General features: G+C 23.3%; 1 pseudogene; it reads right to left on the bottom strand.

The window, feature by feature from the left end:
- Nucleotides 1–7,628: 7,628 nt before the first annotated feature.
- Nucleotides 7,629–8,122, bottom strand: LOC112603672 (annotated as a pseudogene).
- Nucleotides 8,123–8,849: the final 727 nt, after the last annotated feature.

Raw genomic sequence — 8,849 nt, 5'->3', positions numbered from 1 at the left:
AATTTCAATATTTTTAACGTATTGCAAAATGACTATGCGGATCCCTATAAGTGTATATTTAATAATCAGATTTGAATTAGGATAGGATATCAATCCATAATAACCTGCGATGAAAATATACTAAAAACTATTGTAAATGGGGTGCATATTTTTAATTTTCTCTTTGAAAAGCAGAATATTTTTTCGTGAATTTTACATGTGTAATATTGTCTTATTTAGATATTATATAGAATATTAACTAATTATACGCTTATTAATTATCATATTTTATAATTGTCTTAAGTTTGAAAAACCCGAGTTTATAATTTAGTAATCTTTTGGCTTTACATTCCAATAATATAAATTTAAAATACACTCATAGATAAACGTAAATAACTGACTGTTATTCAATATTCCATGTACATATATCGACGTTTTCTGTAAAATATTTCATTTAATACAAAACTAAAAGTTTTAAGTAGATTACTATCATTTTAAAAAAATGATAACATTGATAACCTAAGCATGATCGTGTACAATTGTCGATTCACCTTACAACAATCACTCTGTATAAATCTCTAGTAATCTAAATAATAATAATAATAATAATAAATTTTCGAAATATCGCAGAAAAGGAAAATGCGAAAACCCCATCATATATATATATATATATATATATCTACAGATAGTTTTTCCTCCCCATAAGATCTCACCGACGACAAATAACCCAGTACCCCGATAACAGCTATTTTATAAATTATATATATATATGCGCATAGCCTACGTGGTGACTTATTCGAGCCACACTGTACTGGCTATTATAAGCAGTTATCTGACGGAGATAAGTATATATTTGAGTTCCAAGTTAAATAACCTTTGTTGTGTTTCCCGCTTTTGAGGATACTCGTGTGTCTTGATGGTGACATGGATTTTTCGGTAGCTATTTATCGCTGCGTTGCTGAATTATAAATAGCTACGCAAATTGATCGAGTTACATCGTTTTTTAGATTAAACTGCCCCTCATAATTCAAACTACAATTTCAGTTTTATTTCACCGGTATCAATTTAAGAGAAAGTCACATTCACATTCATGTTGTCTCTGTTTTTTAAAAGTATACATGAAAAAATTTGGTATTTCAGAAATTATTTTGTGTTGTTAACTTTAATAATAAGAATGAATTGATTTATAATCAAACTTATAGCTAACTAAATTAACTTTATATATTTATTACCTATTAATGATTTTTAAATTTTAAGAAAGTTATGAATACCTTTTTAAGATATTACAATTTAAAAATCTACTAATTTATTTTATGTTTAAACAAATTTTTTAATAACATTTTTTTTTATTATTATTATTAATACTTATACTTTATAATGCATAAATTTCTTATATTTTGTATAAATAAAATGTGAATACTCAATAATATACATGCAAAAGTGTTGTAATTGAAACTTTTCTCCCAACTTTCTTAACAATAAAAGGAATAAATTTGCGACTGATCAAAACTCCAAATCGTATGCAGTTATCTAAGTAATTTGTATGTATAAAGAAAAAGTTTAGCTTTATACAATTTACTTCAACTCTCACTTATGTAATTGGCGATTACCTACTGTTGTAAGTATGTATGCATATATTCAACTGCAGTTAGAATAGCTACCGCGAATAATTGAAAAACTTCATGTAACCTACAGCCCTTGAAAACTTTCACGTGACGTTAAGAGGTTATTAAAGTCATACTATAAGGCTACACTTAACTATATTAATATGGGTCAATACAGTGTTATTTACAAACAAATAATGAATGTAATCTTTAGTCTTGTTGAAGTTCAAATGGAAATTAATAAATTATATTTATTTAATTATTATTATGTATTTATAATTTACATTGTATAAACAAATAATAATAATATATCTATTATCACGTTAAGATTAAAATATAATAATATGTTTACAATTAAAATGTATTTTCTTATCTATATATATATATATATATATATACAATGACATGCTTGGGCTATAATCATTTATTTCCTGTTCATTACATTTTCAAATTTTAAGCGGAGCGATGTATGTATTCATTTTAGTACCTTTACAAAAACGAGTGTGTTTTTTTTGTCTTCACCTTTTGAAGCAGTAAAAATTCTTGATATTAAACTAGAGAATGGTTTCTGATAGAAAATTAAATCTTTTTGGTACTTTGAGAGGACAGAAATTTTTAGTACTTTCTAGAATCGAGAAAATAATAAAGAAAAACGGAAAGTTTTACACTTAATCAATTTTTGACAAAATATATTCTATTATTTTATTATAATTCAATAATAAATAACATAGAAAATAGTAAATCAGTAAATATGGTAAAATTTTCAAAATATTTTCTTTTTTTAAGTTGTTTATAAGCGATTGAGATTCTCTATTTTAAAAATGCATGTATGGGTAGAAATGCTTGGAGATTTAATGCAAGATTCCTAGTAAGTGATTCATATATATCTTAATTAAAAAATATCAAAGTTTATAATCAGAATATTTTTTTTATAAGCTTTTAATATTAAAATTTTGACAAAGTTTGTCAAAATCTCAAAAATGTACATATAATTTTGTAGTTATAAATTCATAACTAATTTCTATTTATACCTAAGATTTGAAAAATTAATACAAGGCTCTATATATATATATGTTTTTCAACCTATTATAAGAAAAATTATTTTACTGGAAAGTTAAATTAATTTTTAATAACTGTTTGAAGTTCAATTTTTTTTGAGAATGAATATTTCACCTGTGTAATGTATTATAATTAATACTTAACTATTTATTTTTTAAAGACTGTTGTTATTTATCATAGTTTAAAAACATTAATCGCAGAAACTTTAAATTTTCACTAAATGCGTTTATATTATCATTTTCTATTCAAGGTATAATTTTCAAAATATTTTGATACTTTTTGAGTTACTTATAGGTATGAGAAACTTTTTTTTTATTTTCGTTTTTTATTCATTTTGATAATAAGTTATTCACTGGATCAAAATTCTTGAATGTTTAATAAAATATTTCATATTAGTTGTTACTTGTATTTATATAATACAAAAATGTTTGTACGCTTGTACTATGCCCTGTGGTCTATACAACATGTACTTATTGGTTATACTATTACTTATTAAAATAAACTAAAATATAAAATAATTATTACACTACATTTAGTATTAATCTCGTCGTGTAATTTATAATTATTAATAGAGTTTTGTGCTCCATACTTTATTTTTAACTAATTTGATATTATCGAGAGTTCTATATTATCTCTAAAGAGTGAGGCTGCAAGTCATTTTAAAGCTATCGCGCTAGCTATAAAATCCAAATAAATAAAAATATTACCTAAATAGTGTGTAATTTTTAAAATCAAGGTTCACTGAAATACAATTTAATAAAAATAATTAAATTATGTTACTGCTATTATCCTGACTTCAGCAGAATTTTAATATTTAAAATTGGAAAATAGAATTTGTTTGAGTGTAATAAGATTTAAACATTTTAGTATGCAAATTACAAATAATCAAAGCTGAGCACTAATTAGTTAAAAAGTTTAAACTTAGTTTTAAAAATATTTCCACTTATAAACTATATTATTTATTTATTACGCATAAATAGCAAAAATAAAATAAAATATTCCTAACCTAATAAAATATGTTATATATATATATATATATTAGAAATTAGAATTAATAAATAATATAAAATAGGTAAGTGAAGGCATAATACTAATACCTATGTCCTATATAGCAATAATATTATCAAATAACCTGACTACTACAAATAATAGAACTACCTAACCCGGTGTTTTCCAAAATAAGCGATGGAAGTTACAAGCTCGATTTAAAACTAAAAATTAATTTTTCTTTACATATATTTTTCAATACATTTTTTTTGTTTTTTAATACGTATATTTTAAACTAACGATTTTAAACAATTATTATTATAATAATTAGTAAGTATACTTATTAAATTAACAAAATATAATTTTAATATTATACTAAAATATCACCTAGTAAATAAGTTGAGTACCTAATAAGTATTTGTATGTTCACAGCACTTTTTAGCAGGGAGATTTAAAATGTTTAAAGAGGAATATCCCCTTCAAGCCATTTTTTTTCTGTATAACACAAAAACAATGATTTTATGTAAATCTACATACATTTATAATAACACAATTTAATTTTATAACTAATAAAATATTATTAACACGTCATTAATCATTATGTATATTGATTACATTGTAATTTTAATTCGAAGTTTTTTTTTTTAACTTTTAAATTGATAATCTAATCCAGTTCAGTTTAGTTAGTAATTAACCATCGTTCGATCAAGATCTATTATTTATTAAAAGTTCTTTACTTTTAAATTTAAATTTATTATTTACAAAAAAAAAAAATTTTCAAAATTTTAGCAACATATTTTGCTCACTAGTTTTTTTAGTACTTCATATCCTAAATATCCGAAATATACAAAATTTTCTTCAAGATTGAATACATTCAGCTTATTCCCATTAACTTCATAACTAGCTGAAAGCAGTTTTAAACGTTTAGGAAAAAAAGATATTGTTAAATGTTTTTGTTGTGGACTCATCTTACATAATTGGAAAAAAGATGATATTCCATGGATTAAACACTCAAGATGGAATCCAAAGTGTATATGTCGTAACCACTTAATGAAATTGATCTTTTCATGAAAAGATGACCATTTCATGAAATGGAAACGGATTTTTTACACTTCGTGAAATTCGAAAATATTTCACAATATGGTCACTTTTTCATGAAATGGTCACTCTAATTTATCATCGTGTAATTTTTTTCACAATGTGGTCGTTCACTTTGTGTACTAAAAATTGAAATACAATATTTATTACACACGTAAATTTACAAGCTTTGATAAACATAAATGTAAGTTATTTTTATCTAAAGTTAACTGAAGTTATTATATAGGTATTACATAATATATTTATATCTATTATAGCTATATTTTATAAATATTTTTAGATAATTGTTTTATTTTATCAATAAATTTTTAAAAATAATTTTAGCGTTTAAGACTTTGAATTAGGTTAAATCATTGATTTTTAAACAATTTTCAAAGTTTGTTAAAATTCAAATTTATTTCTTTCTAATCAGTGTTAATGCTTGATAGGTTGCTTATTTTATACTATAATGCACTAAATGATAACAATAATATATCAAAATTGTATTGTACATATTTCAAATACCTCCACATTCATTAAAATTAATTTTATTTTGGTCTTTCAAAAGTAATGAATTTGCTTTTAAATTTAGTTTACTATACGATACATATCTTGATGGCTCACTTAAACTATGTATTTTTCATACTATACTGTTTTTACTTATTGAACAAAAACATATCACATACATCTACTATCTAGTTAAAAATTAAAAATTGTATAGGTACAATAGGTAGGTAAATTTTATGTAATGTATTTTACTTATGTTCTGTAAATATAGTGTGACTATAATGTGATCTATCGACCTATCTATCATTTATATAATTATTACTATACAATTTATAGTGCATAGCTTAGTTTATCAAAGCTTGTACATTTACGTGTGTAATAAATATTGTATTTCAATTTTTAGTACACAAAGTGAACGACCACATTGTGAAAAAAATTACACGATGTTAAATTAGAGTGACCATTTCATGAAAAAGTGACCATATTGTGAAATATTTTCGAATTTCACGAAGTGTAAAAAATCCGTTTCCATTTCATGAAATGGTCATCTTTTCATGAAAAGATTAATTTCATCAAGTGGCTACGACATATATACGTATTATTATCAAAAAGAAATCAGTTTGTTGAAAATATAGTAAATAAATACGGTAAAATTAACGATATTTGTCAATGTGATTGTGAATTTAGGTAATATGATAGGTAGCTACTATAAATTAATATATTTTATATCTTTTTTCTCTCTATTTTTATACCTATTATAATAAATAAATATTAATTTTTCGATTACAAGAAACGATTTAAATGCTTTAATATTGGATTTAATACCTATTGAACGTAGTCTAGTGGGATAACACGTTTAGTTAAAATTAAATATGTTAAGGGACATCGCACCCGCATGTGTTGTCTTAGACCTCAGTATTACATACGTACCTATGATATAGTAAATTATCGTTCACTGGTTTCAATAATGTGTTTTTAGTTTTGATATTAAAGCGAATTGACCTATTATCAAACTTTTAGGTAAGAACATTATCTATGTTCTCTCGTTAGTTTCTGATGATATTTTAATTTTTAAATGAGTTATGAATATAAAAAATATAAATATTTGAAAATGATCATAATTCATTTAAAAATTAAAATATCGTAAAAAACAATGAAAGCGCACAGATAATGTTCTTATCTAAAAATTTGATTATAGGTCGATTTACTCTAATATCAAAACTTAAAGTACACTATTGAAACTGGTGAACGAAAAATTACCATGTCGTACGTGTGTAAGACGGAGACAACACATGCGAGTGCGACGTCCTCTTAAGGTTAACTTTCAGATTTCAATGATATAAGTAATTTGGTAAATAACCCTTTACACACTATCTGACTGAACTTTATATTCACATTTTTTTTTCTTTTCAACCTTTTCAGTTTTATTTTATAACATATGTGAACAAATAAAAACCGTTAGTTTAAGGTATACTTTCATAGTGCTTATATTAATTTTTTGTTTGTTTTTTTTTTAACTGTTTACTATATATTTTTTTAAATAATTGTTGTATAAATATTAGTCAAAAAATTATTTGTCATTAAAAAAACTCTGTCACATAATATGAATATGAATCCACCAGTCGTCGTATCAAAATCAGTGTTCTATATCCGTCTTTTTGGCCAGAAAAGTGTAACGGTTGGACTTTTGATTAATAAACAGATTTTAATTATTATATTATTATAATATAAATTAACTAAAAAAGTTGTTATGCTATGACCTAAAACAGTAGAGCACATTAATGTGTGAAAGTAATTATAACGCAATTATTGATAATTTACATACCTTATGTAAACATGTTAAAATAGCTGATAATTTTTTCTATTTAGTTAATATTAACCAATCAACTATCGTTTTATATTCTAATAATAATTACATAACATTATTTCACGGTGGTTTACACCCTTTAAATCAATTACAGCAGTATATTAACTTATATATTATTGAAAAACAAAAAAAGTTAGAAACATACCAAAAAACATTTGATACGACATAAACGTTAATAAAGGCTGATATTAATGGATTACCATTATCTTGTCAACAAAATGAATTTACAAACCAATATATTCAAAATTATGAATTCAGCTATAGAACAATATTCAAAGTGATGATATTTCATTCCTGAATGAGTTATTATTATTCCATTTTAATTAATAATCAAACATGATTTTACAAGATTTGGTAATGTAATTAAAAAAATATATACACATTGTTTATTAATACTACTTTTATACTGTATTCATAGTTATTATTGTAATTTTTTTTTCAATCTTAAAATGTATTATTTTATTTTATTTAAATAAAAAAATAAAAAAAATGATAATTCAAGTTTTTTTTATCATTTGTTCATATTTTTTTAAATTTACTGTCACTAAGGTTCATATTTTATACATATAAATTAATTTGAAAATGTGTGTTGAGTAATTTTTTTTTTGGATTTTTCATGAAATGATCAAAAAGTGTTTGAACAATGTTGTTCAGCTATCCTGAAAGACTCTGATCCTTTGCCTGATCCGTTATTGCCAGTTTCATTGAACATTCTGCATGTTTCCAACTAAATCACATAAATATATTCTATTATAATTTATATTTTTTTTTTTTTACATTATTATACACTAACTTAATTCAAAATAAATATTAAAAAAATATACATGTATATATGAGTATATCACCTGTCTTTGGAATCAATGAGTTCAATGTTTTTGGTTTTGTAATGTGCTAACGTCCAATAGTCTGTACATTTTTTATTAGCAACTGATTTTATAGTAATAATTCCTCCAGTTTGTCTAACAGTAATTGAGTTTGTTATATCTTTCCCAATTTTTTCATCTTTTATCAATTGACTAATTTTTTCTTGGTAAGAAACATTCTATTAAAAATATTTGAATTATAAATTTATTCCTTCAATATGTTATAAATTTATACTATTCACTTTTTTTTCTTTTTTTATTCAAAGTTTTCTTTTCCTTCATATCTTTCCTTTTTTGACTACCTAATTTCGATATTGATTTTTTTCTGGTTTTATAAATTCCATCTATAATTATAAGAAACGATTAGTTAATATCTAGTTTATTAACAATTCTATGACATGTTTAATTATTTTTACATCAACAAAAAAAAATTAAAATATTTATTACTAGTATTATATTGTATGAAAATTATTATTATTTATATTGTATGTAACATACAATTTTCAAATTCTATTAAAATAATAGGTATTAAATATGTGTTATAAATATTATAGAAACGAATTATTTTTTATGTAATTTGAAAAAATTTCCTCACTTCTAAAGCTTAAATTACACTAGTGGTTTAATAATCTAAAATATGTACAGTAAATTATAGTCAAATCTTAAAAATCGCACTATTATTTCAAAAAAAGGAACCTAACACCATAAACGACATATAAACAGTATAAACAGTAAACAGTAAACACTATCTTTGTTAGTTGTGCGATTGCAGCGCAGTCTGTCATCGTTATTTTTCAGCTCGTTTTATCGGTAGTTACCGTCAGAATTTGCCCCTTATCTCTGGTATCTTTACGAATGGATCTTCGCAGGAAAATTTTATAACACAACTGAACGAAGTAATACCGT

This window comes from Melanaphis sacchari, unplaced genomic scaffold (assembly GCF_002803265.2).
Source record: "Melanaphis sacchari strain LSU unplaced genomic scaffold, SCAv2.0 Contig10_pilon_pilon, whole genome shotgun sequence".
Taxonomy (NCBI): domain Eukaryota; kingdom Metazoa; phylum Arthropoda; class Insecta; order Hemiptera; family Aphididae; genus Melanaphis; species Melanaphis sacchari.
Note: the sequence above shows the minus strand (reverse complement) of the source record. Positions and strands in the feature narration are given on the sequence as shown.